Genomic DNA, 23,389 nt, shown 5'->3' with positions numbered 1-23,389 from the left:
CATCAATAAATCATATTGATGGAGAAACATCCCTCTTTCACGTCCAACGTCCCCCAAGAGCACCCGCCTCTAATACTTCCGGACAGGCGTTGGATAAGCCGTTCAAGAGCAGTCCGTACGACCGATCAGTCTGCTCGATGAAGGAACAGCACTTAATGTGGCTCCCAGCTTGGCTCAGGCCACCGATTTGGCACTAATTTTACATGGAGTGATGGTGGTGGTGGATGAGTATAATTTCCATTAGCGAGGCAGCAGATGCTTTCCGAGCCGTCCTGACCTTTCGGCGCACAAAGCGAATGTGACGGCACACAAAACTTTGACGAAACTCAAATGCTATTACGCCGGTTTCGGGGGGCGTTCGGAGTTCGGGGCGTAAAGTTTGCTGCACAAACCGAATCAAATCAGTTCGGCACCAACTGATGACCTCATGTGCTGTATCGTCGCTGGTGTCGTTGGCGGTGAGAGTTCTTTTCATTTAGCCTGATGAATAACCCGATTCGATTCGAGGTACGCCGGGAGAAAAGAATCTTCTCGACACGTAAGTAAACGAAGGAGAACAAAAAGGGAAACACAACCAAGCACTCTCGGGGTACATAATGTATGAATGCCGTTCCATTTTTTATTCACCAATTCGTCCCTTTCGGTGTTGTTTGTGTGTGAAATGAGCGACAAAGGTACAGCAAGATACAGCAACAACGAAAAAAGAGACACCAAACCATCTGCCTCTGGGGTGGTAAAAAGAGGGCCTCATTTACGCAAACCAGAACCTTTTTCATGCTAAAATATTATAATTCAATTACCATGCTGTCATGGACACACGCAGAGATGCATGACATCAAGACAAGATATGTGGTCGGAAGGGACAGAGAAAAACAAGCACATGAAAACATCATCCCAAAAGGCTAACTTCAGTGTTTTGACAAAGCAACTCACCGGTTAAAAGCTTTCGCAACCGAGTTGACAAAGATTCTGCAAAAGCGCAAATTCCTCCCCAAAAGGTCACTTTTGAGGCTCAGTTCGCTCTGCATCCCTCACTAAGTTTTTCCTTCTTTTTTCGTATTAGTTTGTTGTGTGTTTTCTTGGAAGCTTCCCCCCGGGGGATAGCATAGTGCCGCCAAGGAGGCAAACGCCAAACGCGTAATGGTGTTATTATTTTCCCGGAGCGCTTCCTGTTGCGGCTGCTGCTACTGCTGCTGCGTATCCGATGCTGATGCGAAAACCTTGAGATCCATGAGAAAGACAACTGATTGGGTGCTATTTTTAGTCTCCGTCTTCTCCGTAGCGCATCAAATTGACTGATATGTTTATATTTTCGGGCTAGTATCATTTTTCCACTCTCTCTCTCTTTCTCTCGCTCTGTCGTGTGGCTGCTTCCTTTCAGCCTGCTCAATCCCGCACGCAGGATAAACAGTCTTAAAACAACAACTTTGTAGGGGGGGATGGAAGGATGACGAAGATGATGGGCCAGTCCCATGCTACCGCTTCCCGGGCACGACCATCCCGGGTTTTATCAAAACAAAATAGAGAAATTCGCATACGAAGCGAAAACAATCTGCTCCGTTCGATCGAGCACTTCGAGGGTGCAACCAGGGAAAGGAAGCAAAAGACTCACTGCAATAGAGTGTGTCTAGTGGCTGTTGTTTTTCAATGGCAGCGCCCACACACAAAACCACTGAACGCTTTTGCCATTGACCACGTTTTTGCCATATTGGCGGCGGCGACGGTTCGTGGCACAACACGCGGTTTTACGCGGTTTTGCCTCGTGCCCGGAAGGGACGTTTGTGTTTCGTTTGGTGGATCGTTTAATTTCGGATTACGCTCACCAGTCAGCCAAAGAGCTGGACCGAAGGCTGGCAGGTAACCGATTTCTCTATTGAGACACATCGGCACGGAAATTGTATCTCCCCCGCTCCCGTTTGAGGTAGGATATTATTAGGACCATCAATTACACTCCAAGTTGCGTGATCGTCTCTACGATCGGTGGTCTAGCAAGCACGAAGAAACTTAATACTGAAGATACTAACAAATGCTCATGTTCGCGTAACCCGCCCGTTGCACAATCCGGTTCACTGTGTGGTAAAACCCGTGCACCGGACACACACACACACACAGTCCACCCGGAGTCTCATGCTGCCGCCCTGCCTGGCTCAAAAAAAGGGATACAACGTGCTGTACGGCAGGACGAACATGCTGTGTTACGCCGATGTTGCCGAGACTGTTGCCGTTGGTAACGGGGCGTATATGCGCGTATAGGCTCACGCTGAAAGCATCTGCGTAAACATGTGCACGGGAACAGGTTCAGTGGAAGAAAGTGCCAAGTGGGAAAAGTATGGGAAGAAAATGTGTGTGGGTGTGTGTGTGGCGCGGATTGAAGCAAATTGAAAACTCAAAGAAGCGCTGTTTCGTCGTCTCCCGGGACGGGAAGGAAAGACAGGCAGCTAATTTTAAGCATCTTCACTACAATGTGGCCAGCACGGCCTGCGCCTGTTTGTAGGCACCGTGCCGGAAAACGTTTCCATTCCGGGTGGTCCTGCATATCCTGGGTCGTGTTTTATTCACATTTTTTTACCGCTGCTGCGTATATGCGTTTGCTGCAAGGGTTGTGCGATGATGGTTTTGCCGTCTTCACAACGTGACCATTCTTCATTACCCGGCTGGAAGAATCGGAGGGGATGGAAGTTTGGTTGTTTGTGTAGCTTCTTTTGCAATTCACCGGATGCTGGAGTGGCACATAATTGCGACCGACCAATTCTAAGACTTTGTTTCGTTTTGCAGACATTATTTTCAGACTTTAATTTGGCATCTTACAGACAACGTTGAAGGTGGTGGTTAGGCCCACCTTCCTGTGTTATTCAATTCGTGGTAGAATCGTCTGGAAATAGACTTCCCAATTTTTGCAGCCGGAAACTAACCTCGCCACTAATGAGACTTCAAATTGCTTTTTCTCAAAACGTGAATTACACAAGCTAAAAATAAAATAAACTTCCTCAATTTTTTGGCCACTCCCTTTGCTTAAACGCCACAGCACACAAATGAAGGCCCATTTTCTTGCGGTTCCAAATCAACAGACTCCTAGGATGCGTTGCTGTGGGACTGCGTTACCTATTACCCATTTACCCATGGCAACCATTAGACAAAGTGTAGCCAAGTTGTGGTTTGCCGTAGAGCAGATGATATTCACGCAGTGCCCGCCAGGGTCGATGACTGCAGGTGATACGCGATACACTAAAGCTGGCGTGTGATGGCGCGCCCATTTTCGAACCTCATTTTTTTCGGAAACTGTAATCGGAAACTGTTTTGGCGGTCGCCATGACAAACACTCAAACACACACAGTACATTTCGGGACGATTTATCTGTTTTTCTTGTAGCGAGAGTACAAGAAAGAGAGATGGTAATGCTTATTTGGTGGTTGAATATGATTCTTGCTGATGCCCACCTAAACTGGTTGGTCTAGGTCGGGGATTGTAGTCACAGAGATACGATAATAAGGTAATTTTTTAGTTCCAATAGATGATGCTTATAGTGACGGGAGTGTCCTACTGTTTGATGTTTGTACTTCGAAATAGTGATGGGTAAAGTAGGCAAAAATCCGGAGTCGGCTCCGATCCGACTCCGATAAATTCGGAATCGACTCCGGAAGGTAGGTCCGCGCTGCAATATCCGGAGTCGTTCGGAATCGTCCGGAGCCGTACGGAGTCGCCCGGAGTCGTCCGGAGTCGCCCAGAGTCGGAGTCATCCGGAGTCGTTCGGAGTCGTTCGGAGTCGTTCGGAGTCGTCGGAGTCGTTCGGAGTCGTCCGGAGTCGCCCGGAGTCGGAGTCATCCGGAGTCGCTCAGAGTCGTTCGGAGTCGTTCGGAGTCGTCCGGAGTCGTCCGGAGTCATTCGGAGTCGGAGTCGTTCGGAGTCGTTCGGAGTCGTTCGGAGTCATTCGGAGTCGTCGACCCCGGACAACTCCGGTCGACTACGGACGACTCCGAACGACTCCGACTCCGGGCGGATCTAGTGGTTCCATTTTGCCGGAGTCGGAATCGAACTAACAATAGTTGGAGTCGGATCGGAGTCGTGGGTGCGCTCCGTACAGCACATCACTACTTCGAAATTATCGCTCATCGCTGCGAAGATACATACGAACATACGAAGAGTCGGCGGCAAAAGGAGCTTAAGTAAAATTGAAGCAACTACCATGTCCTCCACAAAAGTCTAAGTATATAAGCCTCTCGTTCAATTGATAGAATGTTAGCTTAACTGCGCTTCTGAAGTTCTTCAACAGACTTGCTATTTATGATACTCTCAGAAGATGTATTCTTAGGTTGCTATAGAATCAGTTGTCTCCAAAATAATACATCTTGACCTATTGCTAAACATCCCACAACAACAGAAAACTTCTTCTCCCGCACAAAATAGATCCTACCATAACCTTTCGACATCACAAGCATTCTTCCAGAAGTTCATTGATCATCTCATAGACATGAGATCATCATAGACATGTAACTAGCAAACGAGCGCTGACATAAGTCTAATCTGTTTAGCCCAGTTCATTAAACCGTCCTGTGCGTTCTCACATTCCGGCCACGTGTCCTCCGGGTCCAGTACAAAGCTCTAGATAACACTGTCCTTACACAACCTTCACTTTCAGACAGGCCCAATCAAACGGGGCATGTTAATAACCTCACCGCAGGACTGCTTACCTGCTGCTTCAGGGACGTTCCTTCACATCCCAGCCAGCCGGTCAATCCCGACAGCCGTAGCTGCAACCATCCCCCGTTCAATCACAAACGTACCCGTAGGTGGACAGCCGAAGTGTCTTCAATCGATTGAACGTATCCCATCCAGCTGACAAACTGACCGATAGGGCGGTTTGTGTGACCCAATGTGCCTGCACATTTCATGGTCACCGAAGCTCACCCTCACCCCAAAACCGGAGTGCTGCCCTTGAGGTGGAGCTTTCGATTAACCGAACCTAAGGTCACTGCGGTGGGACAAACAAAACCCGCACCGAACTCGAATCCCGGCAACGAAAGGGAACACCCTCGAATAGTAAGCGATAAAACGGGGCAGTTAGTACGTGCTATGCTCGGCTTCCCGGTTTTGGGGTGCGTGGTTCAGGTTCGCAGTGCGCCGTGCTCGTGCGTGTACGTGAGCTGCATGCGGTCGAGTCATCGTAATCGTCGGCCGCTGTAGACACATTGGTTCGGCAGAGTGGGAGAGCACTGTTTTGACTGTTCAATTATGAACAGACCGATTAAATCAAACCAATCGAACGGCGCGAGTCTTCATTTTAAGACAGTATAAATAATTAATGCAACCAACCAGCAACCATCAGTCAGTGCCATTCGCTACACTAGCAAACTGCTCTCAGCCAGCTCAACTGCAAAACGACCAACAGCAACCGCATCAAAATGAACAAGATTGTAAGTTAATTTTGTTGGAAAATACGAAACGAAAAGCGAAAACTCTTCTAACCGTGCATACTTTCTTCCTCCGCAATCTATTTTCTCAGATCTGCCTGTTTGTTGTGCTTGCCGTCGCCGGATGTGCCTGGGCCAAGCCCGAACCGAAACCGGACATCCTCGCGTACAATGTGGCCGGTGTGCCGGTCGTTGCCGCTGCTGCTCCCGCCGTCGCTAGCTATGCGACCGTTTACGAGCAAACGTTCCACGGTAACCTGGCGCCGGCCGCATACGTTGCCTACTCTGCCTACGATCCGTACCTTTCTGCCGTGCCCGTACCCGTCGCTGCCCCCGTACTGCTGCGCAAGTAAAAGCTGAATGCCACGAGTTTTCGCTGCAAACACCCGACCAAAGCTTTTGTTTGTAAAAAAAAGAGTGCTGTTATTTTTCTGAAATGAAGTTACCGTGAGTTACACTGCTTAGCCAAGGTTTCTTTTCCGTATTATACATTGATGACAAGGGGCATACGGGTAGTTTATTCGATAGCTGCGTCGGCTCCAATAAGACCGGATGGAATCGATTCCCAGCCAGACTCTTACCGCATAGCAACGCTGACTATCCGACTGATATACAAACTAGAATCATGATTCATCATGAAGGGGCTCAGTTTGAACTAAATGCAACATTTTAAGCTGAATGGAATTCCGTATTAAAAACCCTTAATATTGATACTTAATATTTAATATTTGAGCCGGTCTCGTAGTACAGTCGTCAACTCGTACGACTTAACAACATGCCCGTCATGGGTTCAATCCCCAAATAGACCGTGCCGCCATACGTAGGATTGACTATCCTGCTATGGGGGGAAATCAATTAGTCACTGAAAGCCAAGCTCACTCCACTAGTGGGTACAGGCAGGCCTTGACCGACAACGGTTGTTGTGCCAATGAAGAAGAAGAGAATATTGATACAGACTATACATACCAAAAAGGAACAACATTATGTGAAAAGCTTTTCATAAATAGAACGGGTAAGTTGTCGAGTAGTCTGCATACCTTTGTAGAAACTCTCAGCTATACTGTGCGCCTGATGGTATGTATTAAAAATGTGGCATCAAATTGCATACCTTAAGGCGATCAGGAAGGCCTCACTAAATGTGTTTATAACGTTTGGTAAATCTTTTATACTGTAAACAATGACGTACTGGCTTATCCTAAACTATGTTTATGATTCGATTCAAGTCGAAAAGATATGTACTTCAAAGCAAAAAAATCCGTTCAAAAAGATATATTTAAAATGGAAGTCTTTGCTGCTTGAACTGGCCATCTGTACGAGTGTATTGCGTTTATTACTATTTTTATCATTATAAGCAAACAAATAGTAATCGCTTGTATAAAAGTTGTTATTGGTACAAATAGAATACCTAACACGAAACAATAAAGGCGTTAAATGAGTACATTGTTTGCATTCCACTTAATGCGCACATGCCGATAAATACCTAAAGCTGCCCATAATTATGCCAATGTGGACATATTGGACAACAACATTTTACAAGAAATGCTTGACATAATTCTGTACAGGAAAAGCGTCTCATCAAATGCACACGCTGATTATAATTTCGGCACCTCTGTTTTCACGAAAGAAATGCTACCCATTTCTGCGTAAGTTTTCCTTCAAAATAACACCCATAACGGGGGTGCACACGGACTACGACCAATCAAGCCGTTTGCGTGTACCGAGTGTGCCGCTTATTAATACATTTCCGGTAAGATGACTGTACCCTCCATGTGCACTATCGAGACTGTTCGTGCCTGTGCGTGCCTTTCTGCTTTACGAATCGCTGCACCACTTCGCCGAACCCGAAGCCCCGGTGTCCTTAATCAGGGGACAATAAATTAGCACGCCCGGTTGGCGGACGGCCTGATTGGTTAGGTTCCACTCAGCAGATGAGTTTCGCGAAAAGGTCACACTGCCACAGATCAGCAAACATACACATACATCTCTCCTTCGGTATTGTTTTGTTGCCGTACATCGGGGCAAGCATCGCCAAGACACGTAACGTACGAGGAAAAAAAGGGCAATGAATGGTGGCTTATCATCTTGCTCGCCGCTGGTGTTAAAAAAGGTGGTGTTAATGGGTTCGTTTTCAGTGGAAGAAACGCTTAACGAACTACGGAGAAATAAAGTGTCCTCCGAGCGCTGTCGGAAGTCCCCCCGGTGGGATTAGTCCCTCTGGGGACAGCAAGAGCCTCAACCCGTCCAGCAGACATAACAATTCTTTGAAGTGCAATCTTTTAGCAGAGTTGCTTATTTTGCAGTTGAGAGAGAGAGAGTAAAAAAAGAACAAATAACGAGCAGATTGTGTTACATTTGTGTACGTGTCGTTGCTGTGGCTTAATCAAGACCCGATCTATCATCCAGACCCGCCGCGCGTTCGTGGAAGTTTGAATTGGAATTGGTTTTTGTTTGGCTTTCATTTTATGGCCCAGTAGATTCGATGAACCGGGTGCGTAAATGTTGAATTACTTCACTAGACAAACCATCTCGTACTGTGTTACATGTGTTTTATTTACTGTCCTGAAAAAGTGGCAGTAAAATTTTCAGATCAATCCTTCAAACATCACACACTCGAAGGGACTACCTTTGGCGTGGATGAAAGTTATTTTCCCCTAAGGTACCGCACTAGCACTGACGTCAGAAGATTCTGTTGTTACGTCCCTCACGACGATGCTCGTCAGCGTTTTCACAACAACTTTCGTGAAGTAAATCTGGCAGGCTTTTGTGTTGTGACAGGTAGAGGAACGGGCCGAGCAGAGCATAGTAATCGCACTAAGAACATCCGCCTCGGTGAAGGTGACACAAGATTTTGGAGGAAGAAAGAAAAAAGGAATCACAATCGTCTACTACTCTTTGATGTTTGGGACGTGTGTGATAGTAGGTCGTAAAAGTTTGTCCGTTTGTTGCCTGTTTGCAAAGCCAGAAGAGCATGTACGACGAACTGGGTTTCTGTTTTGCTAGGCAACAGTACCTAAATCCGAATGGTGGGGAACGTTTTGTGTCAGTGTTTGCATAATTAAAGTTTACATTCCCCAGGCGAGCGTTTCACTTTACGGCGTGTTAGTCAGCTTTCATTTTGTATGCGGCTAAACAAGTACGAAAAGTACTTCAATGGGATTAACATTCGCTCGATACGTTTTGCAGGGCTGTCTATGTCCTCTGTTTACTTTAGTTTTATTTTTCTGAACATTATTATCAAATATAACAAAGTTGTAAACTGAACAAATAAAGTAAAGATAACATTGTATCTTGCAAAACGCGATGCTTCGTGTGACTATTTTGCACGACACGACGATTATAGCAAAGTTTGTAGTGAGAATAATAGTAAAGGCTGGAATATATTGCATACTTTCAGGGAACTTTAGTAAGAAAGTGTATTCAATCGCCTAAAGGTATGCAAGCTACTTGCCATTATCTGTACTACTCCACCGTTCCACATCTGGAACACGGCGTCATGCAAATTGCATACTTTTAGGCGCATTTTCAGCTTATTTAGCGCTTCCAAACATATTAAAGATCGTATTTTTATTTGTCTGCCTTGAACCATAAATATATCTCCCTCGTTAGTTATCCGACCACGATGGTCGCCACTGTATCTGTGCAAAAATCATCATACAAATCAATTCAGCCGCACCATTAGTTTGTGGCGATGAATCGACGAACCAAGCAAAGGTCACTCAGTTCAATCGTCGGGGCCTGCACTGCTCAAACAAGTTCCAAGGTCGGGTTGACTTATGGGCGTCTCGAAACGTGAACGCTGTAAAGTTCCAGTAACGTGTTTCGCTAATTGCCGTGCGGTACAGTAGCAGCAGCAGCAGCAGTAGCATCAGCTCGAGGAAAAACGCACGCAGCAGCTTCCTTTTGCCGATAAACATGAGCATCATCCATGGTGATAGCGAACAGCAGCATGCGGGCACACTGCCGACGTTCTCCGTCATATCCCACACTGCTGCACGCGTACACGTGGGCGCGTACTCGGTACATGCCAGCTTGGGTGGCTTGGAATTTGCATCGCACCAAGAAGCCTCCCGCCAGGCGACTGTAACACGGGCCCTTAACGTGCATTGTGTTGTTAGGAGAAGGCGCTTATCATCCGGGGACCATAAATCGACACACCATCACAGCACCTCCCTCGTCTTGTAACGAATCCATAAAACAGAGCGCCAAAATTGAATGTTTCGCAAGGTGACACGTTCAAAATAGGCTGAAATTGTGTCACGTTCTTCAAAAAAAAAAAAAGCACGACCATAGAACAAGCTGTAGGAGTTTGTTGTTTCACCACCTTGCACAGTCTAAAAGCAGCGTCCCGAAATTCCCATCCACACCGTCTGGCTCGCACCCTCTACTTTCCCGCTCAAGGACGCCCGCTCGGACGCGAAAAAGTAGGTCAACCGAATGACGTCACAGTGTTGACGTAGGTAGGTATTCACAGGACTTTCCCTGGGAAGCAAGCCTCCCGGATCCTGTGCATTGGGTGTGGCAGGACTTCGGTTCTGCGGTGCGGAACTTTCCCACGCTGTTCGTAGGCTCGGCACGGGCACCAACGGGCAGGATGTGGTCCCGTGGAATCGGGACAAAAATCTAGGTCAACACGCTGACTGCATCCGTACCGTATCATTTCAGCATCGCTTCCTCTGTCTCGGTCGCACTCGATGAAGGACCCTCTTGTAGAATGGGTGATCCATCTTGCTGAAAGTGCTGTTTCGGAAGGGTAGTTTGTGTTTAGTTGGAAAGCTCATTTGACACACACACATTCACAAAAAAAAAACATAACCCAACAGTTCCGGTCAGAGTGGCTTAATGGGTGACTACATACATCGGGCCCAGATGCCGTTCCGTGTTTGCTGTGTGTTGGGACTGCCGGATTTTCCAAACCCATCGGATGACTGATTGTTTGTTTGGCTTCGCCACATGGCAGCATTGTGCGCGTGGTGTGTCAAGCTACGTTCCAATCCGCACGTAGACCAACCGACCGCGACGAGTTGTGAAGGTCTGCATCCCAAATCTGGCACACTGTTACTGCGTTCGATCTGTTCTAGGCCGTCTGGGCCTATACATTACCAAAACTCTCAAGGATGAGCTGTGTGCGAGTGTGTGCGAGTGTGTGTCTGTGTGTTAATCCTTCAGCACGACATTCCAATGGGCCCTTCTGTGTAGCTTAACCTAGATTCTCAAGGACAATAGGATACATAAATTCTGGCCAGACTCCGCTTCCGTTCGGCTTCACCTTCAACAAACGATTCGTCGAAATTAGCGAGCGGATACAAGGCTTTCCTTTATCCTTTTTCGGTTGCTAAAAACGCCAAATCGCTGTCACTCTTTCCTTTTGGCCTTCTAGTTTAACTGATTTGTTTGCGTGTGTGTGTGTGTGTTTATAGGCACACACATTAACACCCTATAATTAGTTCGCATTACGTATTATAATCACGTGGATCGATTCGACGAAAGTTGATGGAAGGGGATGTGTTGAATATTTAATTGAATAAGATCTCAAGACTATTCCGGCCCTGCAACACCACTACATTATTGTACCCGCGGTATGGCGAATTAACACTTCCCGGAATGAATCCTCCAAGGTGGTTCCAAGAAGGTGTTTGCTGTTTTGGAACCACCGGTAACGGAGGCTATTGTGTGTAAAATTTCCAAGAAATTTCGAGGCAAGTAAGCGCGGATAAATGTAATTTAAAAAAAAAGACTCCATAGAGACAATGCAAGCGTTAAATTAATTGTTAAGTTTTCGAAAGAATTTTAAATAACAAGGTTTACGATTGTCTAAAACTTAAACTGATAATGATTGTGGTCATACAGCAGCGCCTGTTAGCATCATGAAGCTTTAATGAGTAAAGTGTCTTCAAATATGACGTCATTGTTTTGCATTGCATACATTCAGGCGCTTTGTTAGTATTTTGTTGCATACATGCAGGCGCATTAGGAAAGGAGCAGGAAGCGAAGTTGTAATTTGTATTCTGATTTGCATTCAATTTCTCAACTAGGCCTCTGGTTCCAGCCATACCCTTAAAGTATAATTCTAGTATGAAAATAGATAAAAAAAAGAAAAATATTGAAAAAGGAAAGCAATGTGAATTCTTATAGAAAATAATGAAATAATAGAGATTAGAATTACCAACAACGCAAGTAAATGGAAAATCGAGAACTCATCCAACTAAATACCAAATAAATAACAACAAATCACTCGTAAATGTCCTTCCGATTGGACACCAAGTTGTGAGCAAATCGTACTCTATCTCACCCTCCTTTTCCACCGTGCAATTTAACCCTAATAGCAGCCGCATCTGAGCCCCATCACCCAGATGGGCAACGTACCGCATGTAACGGCTAATGCATTTGCACACCCGCACGGCGAGAGTGAAAGGACACGGTGCGGTGCCGTCTGCTCGGCAAAAGGTCGGTCGGTAGGACGGTCGAAGTGGATCAAGGTCACGTTGGGTCTGCTGCGCTGCGCGGCCCAACGGACAAAACGATCGCAATTGTCGCAACACAGTCCGTCGCAACAAGTTGTGCAGGGTGCAGGGTGCACCCGGGCACGATAAGTGCCACAAGACCATCTTCGCTTCATTATGCTCATTTCCGTGCTACGGCACCGCAAGAGGTCGAAGGTCACGTGCGAATGGACCGTTCTTGCGTGGCCGTTTGTGCCGCTAGCTGGATGCTGAAACGGTAGATAAATGAACGCGTCATTTCCGGAAATATTCATCGCTCACACAAACACAAACACATACACCGTCATTGAAGACACAGCCTAGGAGCGTGGGTGGGGAAGGTAGGAATAGATAAGACGCTCATTTGCTTGAACAGAGTTTTCACGGCCATTTCGCTTATCGCAGGTCAGGTCTAGATTTGATAACGCATTTGCTAAGGAGTCGCTTTGCAGGTGGAAGTTTTTCCTATTTCTTTTACTACAATCTCTTGCCTGTCACCTACGCAGCTTCGTAAAAACAATGTGCCACCTCATATGGTGGGTGAGTTTCAAGGTGTAATTTATTAAATTTACACCATCGCCCGAAGGCCAATCTGTACTCGTTACCGGTCGCGACTGGCGGACAGCAACGGTCGTTTGTCGGTGGTGACTTTTAGCCAGCAGGCTAGGTCAATAGTGTCGTTTGTTGGAGCATACCACGGGTCACCAGGACCGGCATTACCGGTCTTTTTGCTGGTGCGGCATGATGCTGCGCAAGGCGAATATAAGCCTCGAGCGCAGTGGTGGGCAGATTACTGTTTACTTGCACAAGAAACGGGCGAGAAAATAAAGGACAAACAAATAAAGCTATCCACAAATAGATACGAGACACAGGACAGATTTCATCGAGCTTTTCACAGGTTAGTGGGTCAAGCTGCCGAGCTGATGGGCGTAGGTGATGTACGGTTTCAGGTCGGTGGCAGTTTCCATCTGGGTAGACGGATCTAAAGATAGTGGATGATCGCTTGATCCGCTTAACATTGAGATAAGGATCTATTACGAGGAGTCGGAGACTGATGAAAGGTCCTTGAGTTGTGTATTTCTCCTTTGTACCGTCATCTTTTGACGATCCCTGTCCAATAATGCTTCTTTGGGTAGATGTTTTCATTTGATTTTGTCACATTTTTAGCTTGAGTTCATTTGGTGTTTAGATAACATGTTATTATACCATCCTATTCCTAATTGTTATAGTACTCAAACCAACAAGCTAAAGCCAAGCTACTATTAAACCGCCTAAAAGTATGCTAATTGAACATGTGAAAATAAAAGGTATACATTTAGGCGTATTCAAAATATACACTATTTCACCAATTTGTTATTGTATTGTTGTTCTGCTTTTTTACTTTTTAAAGGATGTTTTACCTTCTAAAAATCTCTTTAAACACTATCAGCTAAACTACAGAACGTGAAAATTACAATTATATGTATAAAATGTCAATAAAACACAACACTGTACATAAAAAAGGGATTTCGTTCACGCGAAAGCAGCCACACACCAATAAATGCCCGTTTAGTGTCATTACCGCAAGGGGCCATTTCCCTAGTCCACGTGCCACACTTTTCAGCTTAATAAAGCACAAGAAAGGCAAACAAATCAACCAGAACCGAGGCACAGCGGTACCAGCAAAAACAACCAATTGTGACGATTGCGTGTGGGCATTCACTTTCAGACTTCAAACAAACCTTTTGAAGCATACTATTTAATAGCATCACAAGCGGCACAAATGGAGCGGAAAGCGGCTGGCGAACGTCACGCTTTTCCACGCCGGTAAAAGCTCCAGTTGTCGCGCGCTGGTTTTACCGCGGTCGTTCGTCTCGCGGGCTGCCGTGAGTCACGTGCCACGTGCAGCGTGAAAAATCACATTTCACCGCCCGCCGCCAGCCGCCCGCTCTGTTTCGTTCCAGCTGCTGGGGCACTATTTTTAAGGCATCGTGGAAAGGACCGTGCGTATCAATTGCGGCAAACGCGCGGCAGAAATGCTCGAACACGTTTTTCGCGCTCCACAAAGGGTCAGGGGTTGAAAGCACATTCTAGCACAAAAGCAAAACATGGAAAACTAAGGAGAGAGAAAGTGTGTGTGTGTGTTTGAGGGAGAGTTGTTGTGAACCACTAGCTCCTATTGTAAGGCTGCGGACCGGCGAATGGACTTTTTTTATCATTGAGAATGGGTCCCATTTAGTGGTGCGTTTGTATGGATGCTTTCCGCCGTGAAATTCTTCGGATTTTGATGGAAAATTGATAAAACGACGGTTGGTTTTCCTTGCTCGAGCGGGGCCGGATATTATGTCACGCCGCAGTTACGGCAGTGGGCAGTTTAGATAACGCTAGAACCCACATCCCACAACAACTGATTGGGCCGACCAGCATGACGCATGACGTGGTTCGCTCTGTTGACATTCGAATCTAGAGATTAAAGCCTTTTCTGTGTGGTCTGCGGTTTTTCAAACGGGAAACGATTAAAATCCAACAACTGGCCCTGGGTTGTGATGGAGGAGGTGGAGACATTCTGAGGTAGTTTTGCCAAAGCAGTGTCTATTTTCAGCAAATGATTCGATGAAATGGAACAGTGCTGCAATACGTAATATGTTGCATCATGCGGTGTTGATGATTAAGCCAGCCATCCTCTCTGCACGGCCGGATGGGAATGGGTGGCTATCAAAATGGCGAACGAGTGCTGCGAAAATTGCAACTCCCGCAAGATACGCATACGGCGAAGGGAATTATTTTATCCTCACAGATGAAAATCATGACAATTTTTGCAATACCAGCCAGCGTTCTTCTGGCAACGCATAATAGAGAAGAGCTACTTCACCAGACAATCTCTCGCCGATAAATTAGATCAAAACAAGGTTCAAAAATAGCACATTGCACACAGTTCCGCACTCGATTGTACTGATTGAGGGAGGGAGGCTGTGCTGTAACAAAGTACTATTCAGTAATTGCAACAACAGATGTACCGGTATGTATCCGTACGGTCAACATGTTATCAACATGTTATCATTCAATCGATTCGTGCGAGGTGTACGGTACGGTTCGGGCACATCCTGCCCCGTTCGAGGTCAGCTCTGCCGTCACCGAGCAGCAGGATTAAATGCGTTCCATAACGTACCTATCGGTCAGTACCGTTGATTATTACTGTGACGTCGTTGCATGCACGAGAATGTTCGCGTCGTTTCCCGTGAATCGAAATGTATGGACATGTGCTCTGTGTGCCATTCCATTGCGTCAATTTCTGTGCGCAAGAAAAGATCGAAGCAGGCCTTCGGAATGAAAATACCGTCATTCTGTGAGCTTTTATTTATATAGTGCTCTGAGGTAATGAATCTACTGCAGTGCAAATAAGTGCGTGAATAATAGAAGCTGAAGAGTAAATTGAATTTTAATTGCATTTTTCTAGCCTTATACCATTTGATTTATAATTAATTATATTTTTTTCTATAACCGCAAGGCCAGACGAGGTGAAATATACAGCGAAATGAACTATTTGACAGGTGAAATGCCTTTCAGGTAGCGCATCACAGCAACCAGCTGATGTGCCATGTAAAGGCCGGGCTACATTGATCGTACTCGCAAGCGTAATTTTGATTTTCACTAGCGCATCTGGCGGCGGCTGGTGGAAGCTTTTTTTGGTCATCAAGGGAATGGACCTGCCGGATCTCAAAATTTAGTAGTTTTTCCATCGTTTTCCATTGCGAAAATGGATGCAATGCGTGCAAGACATGTGTATCTACGTTTTACAAAACTTTTCTCCTCCGATTTAAGTAAAAAACATGGAAAATTAACGTATTTTCTGGAGCGGCTCCAAATTGTTTGGCAAAATGTTTCGGTCAGCCGCCGCCAGATGCGCTAGTGAAAATCAAAATTACGGGTGCGAGTACGATCAATGTAGCCCGGCCTTAAACAAATAACGTGTACAAAATCGCAAAAAAAAAACTTCAATATTAGGTATTTCATTAATTTTCAGTCAATAGTTCATCATTTCTTCCCATTTGTAAATGTTCCGCTTAAGAAGACACTCTTTTTAAGAGATTTTCGAAACCGGATGTTGTATCTCCTCCATCCTGTCAAAAATTTCGCCTGACAAATAGTTCATTTCGCTGTATATATCGCCTCGTCTGGCCTCACGGTAAATAGCTCTTTTTTAGCGAATAAAACGCCTGAAGGTATGCAAAATGTTAACTAGGTAAATTATGTTAGTACTAAGGTGAATTAAAATTATCAGGTGGTAGATAAGGGACTTTGGGGGGTCGCCATAGTTGAGGAACTTTACGTCATTTTAAAACCGTTAACTAATGGTTGCCGCACACAATGGTAGATAATGAGGATTATTGTGAAAATTGAAAAAACTAATGATTTCTCTTATTTTTATCCTCAAAAATATCGAAAACACAATAAATTATAGAATAAATACACGGAATAACACGAAATAACACACTTAAATTTATGTTTTAATGTTAAATAGGAAGTCTCGAAGCCCAAAATATATTTTTTAAGCATATTTAATCGAAAAAATGGAATACATAAATTTTATGAACAAATTAAATAAATGTAAACAAAGTTTGAATCCTGGGGACTTTATGTCAAGTGACGAATTGGCAAAATGTGAATCAAGATTCCATCACCTGATATTTTTAAATCCATCTTGATTAGTACCATAGTCATTGAGAGTTTTTTTAAACGTTGTGAAAAGAATAACGTCTCAGTCCTTCTTTAATGAACCAAATGCATAGAAAAACGCTACTCAAATTAAAATTAATTAAAAGCAACATTCAAGGATTTTTATCGGCTCCGTTTGGCGTTAGATTCTAGTGCAGCTCCAGCTCCAATATATTTTTAAAAGACTGCAATATGACCGATTGCCGAATTATATGTTTTTAGATCTCCGTAATTAATATAAAAAAAACAGAACAATTTGTTTATAATTAAACACTAATTTCGTCTCTCAAACGCTCGTTAAGCACCAATGAGATTAGATTATGTCTTCCTTTCGGCCGTGCTGAACATCCTAGAAAGCCACTACACCCTTACAGCGTTATGTCAGCGAATATCCCCATTATGGCAAAATAAAAACAAAATAATTTATCAACCATATCGTTTTTACATTGTTGCCATTGTGTTGCTCAAAAGCACGTGGAAAATATTCGGAGAAATTGGCTGCTTTTCGTTTTTTACGTAACACACCTCACTGCTATTGTTATTACTCCATTCGCTGCTGTATTTCCATACCGGCAACGTGGCCAGTGCGCATCTTCCCCTACCCAAGCGAAACCGAACGAAGCAGCCATGCTCCAAAACAGCGGACACCTTGGCAACCGCGAATCTACGAAAATGGTGGGAACGCGCAACTACCAGGCGACCAGGACGCAAGGCAAGTCGAACAAGGCCGCCACTTCCACCGCACCGATATGTTTTCGCCTTGCATGTGTGTACGCTCGCCGCCGACCAGCATAATAATGGCTGGACGGCGATGAATCGCTACACCCCATTACGTCATCGTTGGCAAACGCACGAAAAAGGCGCACCGGGCAAGACGCGCAAAAGCATGCACGAAGCAGGCGATGAAAAAATGCGGCACCGTGGAAGACGGGAAGGGAAGGCGAATGTGGATACTCTCTCCCTGATGTCCGGGCATGCCCGGCGACGGTGCTGGCGTGTGCGCCTGTGTGCACACACACACACACGTACACACGCCCGGCGGCAGCGTTTTGGCGCAAAGGTGGCGCGCGTCGTCGTGGTGCGCCCCGCGCGAGCAGTGTGTTGCATCCGTGTCTGTTTTTTTTTGCTTCTGTGGCGTAGGGTTCAACCCGGCCGGCGTACCGAATGCGCCGTCGTCGAAATATACACAGGGCCGCGCCGTCAGTGTGCACGAGTTTGCCGGCATCGTTTCGGAATGCGCACGAGTTCCACCGGTAACAGGGCCGCAGAAGCGAAGGATGACTTCGCACGAACCGAGTATGGGAAGGTCGGGGAGGACGTGGAGAGGAGTGGACGTGAAGCCTTGCCTTGCCGTCGGTACGTTACACGTTTGCGAGAGAGGATGAAGCGGAAGTGTTAAGGGTTGCCACGCGGTGGCCGCCGTGTTTTGGCGCCAGCGCTCGCGCGCAGGGCAAGTGTCCTCGTTGCGCGAGTCTCGGGGTTCAATGGCCCCCGGCCAAGGAAGGGTTGTGTCTTTTGACACACACTCACGAGCGATGACCTACTACTTTTGCCTGCAATTGTCACCTGTTGCAGTGGACCCACCCCAGTGCGGGTGAGCCGCACAAGGACGTTGTTGCAGCGCGGTTTTGGCTGGTAAAACGCGGCAAAGATGGCCAATGAGCAAACGTGTGTAAGATGGTTTGCATGACGGGCAAATGTGGACAAGTGGGTTGAAGGGATAACATTAACACGTGGCAGCGAGAGTGACAAGCAACACGCCAACCCAATGGAGGAAGGGAAACGAAGAGCTTACACCGAGACATGGCAAAAGAACGTACAAACAAGGTGGGCTTCATCGTGCATTTTTTATGCGATCTAGGAAGCACTCTGCTCGCAAACTTTCACGTACGTGCAGCAGAAAGACGAACTTTATTTAGCGCTCACACTCCGTGCTGGCTAAAAATAGATTTTCCATCAGCGAGAGAGATATGGACCGCTAAAAGAAACCACTTCCACCACCCAGAAAGGACGGTACACAACAGCGCGCCCTAAGGCAAGCGTCCCTTACTCGGGAAGTTTCCGTCGTCCTGATTACTCGGAAGGATGGAACGATGGGCTTGTAATAAAACTACAAACAATAAAGCAATTTTAACTCGTGTGTGCGCGTGTTTTCCGCAGATGTGAGGATGCATATCCGTAGAAACATAAACAGCGTGCAGCGAATGAAACAATCTGACCTATTCTGGGAAACGTTTAACACTGCCGTCCGTTTGGAAGGATTGCGATACGTTGAGTGTATAGTCGATAGGGTGGTGTAGAGAAGACGGTTGTAGAAATCGATTAGGCGAGCAATGAAGCTCGCACATCTCGTGTACCCCATTATTTGCCGGGATAGCACGGCAGCCCATCGAACGCAGCTGTTCATAAATTTTAAAATAAATCCTCCCATAACCTGAATCTATATTTATGTGCGGGCCAGACACTGATGCCGCTGCTGCTGCTGCTACTATCCCTGGCTCGTTGGCACATTTTGTGCACACTTTCCCATTTGCTTGCTACTTGGGGCTGGTCATTGGACGCAGTAGTGGAACTGATACTGTTTATTAAGCTCCGGAAGAAATCCAGCAAAAGGAATGTGATTCAGATTGAATGTCCTTACTGGGGATAACGATGGTATTAGTGCTTATGCTGCACTTGGGAGTGGCTTTGCTCACTGAAGTTTATTGTGATCGGTTTGTGATGGATGGGGACGCACGTGTGTTAAGGAATTATTTACGAGTGGCTATATTTAGTGTGTACATTCTACAAAACGAGGCTCTGTAAGCAACAGTTTTGATGCGTTTGACCATATTTAGGTTTGATAAAATTGGCTCTTTTTTAATCGGTAGTCTGGAGCTTACTGCCGAGGTTTGTTCCGAGTAATCGTTTTTTGTGAAGGCCTAAAGAGACCTAAAATCATTGTATTTTTCATTCAATTGTATAAAAACATTAAATGTGAAGAGCATTTGAGTGAAATCAATAAAATGAACATTTTGTTACGTAGATTGCATAACTTATGGCGCATTCTAATGTAATGTGCAGAATTTTTTTCTCAGAATAAAAATAAGTGTGAATATGCGGTTCTGCTATGATATGTTATTATGAATTTATACAAAAAGAAATGCTAAATATAGAAACAGATGTAAGGCGAATAGCTTTAAACCTTTCTAGTGAAGAGCGTCTTTAATCTCGAACGATACAGTACAGTACTGAACACCACGAACATTGTATTGCATACCTCTAGGGGCTACGTGCTCGAACCATAATCCGTAGTAGGCTAACACACGTTCCAATCTCACGTCAATGTACTTTACCCACGACTCATGTGCACCACAAATGCTTCTTTGAAGCTGTTTCCGCAAATGTTCCGTGATTGAGAAGACATGTCTAGGTGAAGCTTTGTAGCGACCTTTCCATACGCAAAACGATGATAAACAAAGTTGCCATTATCACCAACAGTTGCAACCACCGTACAAGCTACACTCCCCTAAGCGTTCTGCTCACGTGAACTGTCTATATAACGGTGAACATGCAGACGATACACCACAGCCTAAGGTGTGTCACTGCTCGTATCATCGATGGCCTTCACAAGGGGTCTCGTTTCTGTGTCCACTGCTGTGTTCGATCCAGCTTATCCCGTGACGTTCGAGCCGTTGTGTTGTTGTTGTTGTTGGGCAAAGTGCAACCGAACACAGATTTACACCGAAAATGGACACATCCAACCGTGGCTGCACGTGAACGGCCACTTGAAAAGGTCACACGTTCGATTGAGCACAATGCGGAAAGGACAGAGGGACGAGAGTAGGGTAAGAGCAGTGCGCAGTCCTTGTCTCTTGCCTCGATGCAGTTCCGGCAGACCCCGGGCAGAAGAAGCATTGAATGCGTACGTTCGTACTAGAGCTCGATGTTCACCTTTGAACTTTATCTTAGCACTGGCACGACATACACACTGCGGTTGCGGGAGGGTGGTATGAACAAATGGACCGGATAAGTTCACGGGATGGGAAAATAAAGTTCAATCGCGCTTCTATGAAAAGTGGGAAAACCGGAATGGACTCCCAGTGTATGTGAGTGTTGTGTGTGTGTGTTATTGTTGCAAGGTTTTGATCAATTGAACGGAACACAATCTCACAACAAATGGTAAGGCTTTAAGCTTTCTACAAACTCCAAACAATGGATGGAGCAATGTAGGTAAATAGCCTGAAGAAGGGCATTGTGTGTTCGTTTGTGAGGATGTACGATTCAAGGTAGGAGTTAGCCAGGTGTGTTAAAACTGTACGCAAAATGTCAAAATGAAAGATGATTCAACGATTCTAGAACACTTATATGTCAACGGTATCTATTTAGGGATATCAAGCAAGTCAGCAAGAGCTACAAATCAAAAGAAAAGATCTAAAAACAGAAGTCCAAACAAAAACAACTTAAAAACATGACGATACATAGCTGTCAACAAAAACACATCGCAGCAAAAAGGAAAGATCAAGAAAGCCGATGAAACTATTTCCCTCCGCCAGCGCGCGCTCGATTCGCCCTCCGCCAACACCCCACTGCTAATGACGGCATCAGGAATGGCGTCAGAAAGATTAGCAAAAGTTTCCTCATTATGTTGCCGCGCATTAAAATAGTGTGACTGCAAGCTTTGGAGATCGATATTTTTGCATGTAGCTTTGGGGGAGAGTGGCAGCGTGCGTTCGCATATCGGAACCAAACACCGGCATGGGATCTGTGTGTGGTGTTTGTTCATTGCCCTATAAATAGGCTAATTTCACGACGAAGACTTCGATCGGTGTTTTGGATTTTTGTGTGTTTTATCCTTTCCGCTTTCCTACCCTGCACCCCGATGCGATTAATTGAGAATAGGTGCGCTATATTTATCCTTCATCCTAGCGCCTACTGGCCAAACAGAATAGCTCACATACGTGTGCGCATCTGGGCACAGTTTAGGGCTGGCACCTCGCTCTCTCTCTGTCGCACACAGTCTGTTTATCGCACGGAATTAATCTTTTAATAGTGTCCGGGAATCATGGCTGATGACGTTGCTAACTAAAGCCGACCGTTTGGTGGGAGAGTAATTAAGCTCGTATGAGGTTAAAATAGCTTTTTTGAGTGAGCGAGCTAGAATTGATTTTGATTAGAGAACATCATCAGCGCAGGTTGGATATAAAAATAAAGGCTCAATTATTGGGAGCGTCGTTAATGGTTCAGTTTAGATTTATCTTGTTTCAAAAGTAGCTTAATTAAGACCACAGGAATAGGAAACGAAGGAGATTAATTTGATGAAAATATCAAAAAAAGCATTCCTCGTCAGCGTTGTCAGAACGCCTAAAGGTATGCAACATATAGGAGTTAAATTATGTATCAACATTCAATAATAACTAAAATATCATAAATTGTGGTTCAGACTTTTGCTAAACATAATATTTCATGTTTTACATAACATGAAAAAATAATACAAAATATCACAGAAATCGTTATGATGAAAGTAGAAAAAATATTCCTCGATATCGCCTTAATGTATGCAATAAGATGTTTTAACCGTCATGTGTACGACCGCCTACCCGTGTAAGTTCCGCATCTTTATTCCAAAATAACTTTGGATTAAGAAGTCATATCAACTTCAAATTTTTAACATGCCTCAGAAAAGATGTTTTCAAATCATGTGCAAAAAATAAAAAAAATCAAAAATGCTTAAATTTTTTTTTTAAATTATTAAAGTTTACATACCCTTCACAAGTACAACCGCCTACCGGGGTAGGCCATACATTTTTTATGAAAAATTGCTGTTTTTCGTGGTTACAAGCGTATATCTTTTGAATTACTTGTTAGATTTGAATGAAAACTGTCTTATAGGATCATAGTAATGTTTTATAATATATCATAATAAAATTATAATTTTAAAAATCCTATCAATATTATTTTCAATCAAAAATGTGCTGTAACTCCATCACCCCAACCGGCCTTGCCGCATGTTTTGAGAGACGGAACTTTGACAAAACTTATACACTGTTGTGTAGGATTGCGCCCTACACTAGAAAATTATAACTCGCGCAAAAATCAGCACACTCCACTAGCGATGCTTACATTTTGGGTTCGTCCGATGGCTTAATTCACTTCCCCTCTTTCCGTTAATATACACATGTTTCCCAATTATTAGTTAATACAACACCCTTTGACCACATGATTCGCATGACTAACCACGTACATGGCGCTACTCTTAAGTGTGGAGTAGTTGCTTTATCGCCTCAAGATGACGCTGCTGTTGTATTGTGGCGTAACTAAGGTGTAAATCAAATTGCCTATATTTTGGCGCATTTCAATCCTAAACAACTGTTTTAGGTATTATACACCTTAAATTAATTTATATTAGTAGCACCAAATCGTCCACTTTCGGCTGTAGTAGAAAGCAGCATATAAAAAATTCACAAAAACACACAGGAAAATCTAAACCCCCGTACGTAATCACTACCGGTGGGATTTCCTTGCCGGGTTTCTCTCTCACCCTCATCACAACATCCTCATCACATCCTCATGCGATCATGTGCGATTAGTTCCGGCATGGGGTTAACTTTGCGCTCGAAAACAAAAATCAAGAACAGCACATTTTCCCATTATGAATCAGCTACCGAACAACATGTAATATGCAGGCGTTACTCAAAACTCTCCTCACTACACTGATACCGTTAGGAAAGGTAAACAAAAGACCACGAGAAAAAAACGCCCCGCACACACACACACAAAAGTTTCCTGCAAAAGAAATTAATTTTTCACAACACACAACAAACCCGA

The 23,389-nt window shown here is 44.9% G+C and overlaps 1 protein-coding gene across 1 annotated transcript in view; it reads left to right on the top strand.

Annotated features, from left to right (window-relative positions):
- The window catches only part of LOC120951699 (uncharacterized), a 281,600-nt gene that overhangs the window by 238,260 nt on the left and 19,951 nt on the right, over positions 1-23,389 (top strand). The window lies entirely within an intron of this gene.

The sequence above is a fragment of the Anopheles coluzzii genome, chromosome 2 (assembly GCF_943734685.1).
Source record: "Anopheles coluzzii chromosome 2, AcolN3, whole genome shotgun sequence".
In the NCBI taxonomy this organism is placed as follows: domain Eukaryota; kingdom Metazoa; phylum Arthropoda; class Insecta; order Diptera; family Culicidae; genus Anopheles; species Anopheles coluzzii.
This window is presented reverse-complemented; position numbering and strand designations above follow the sequence as displayed.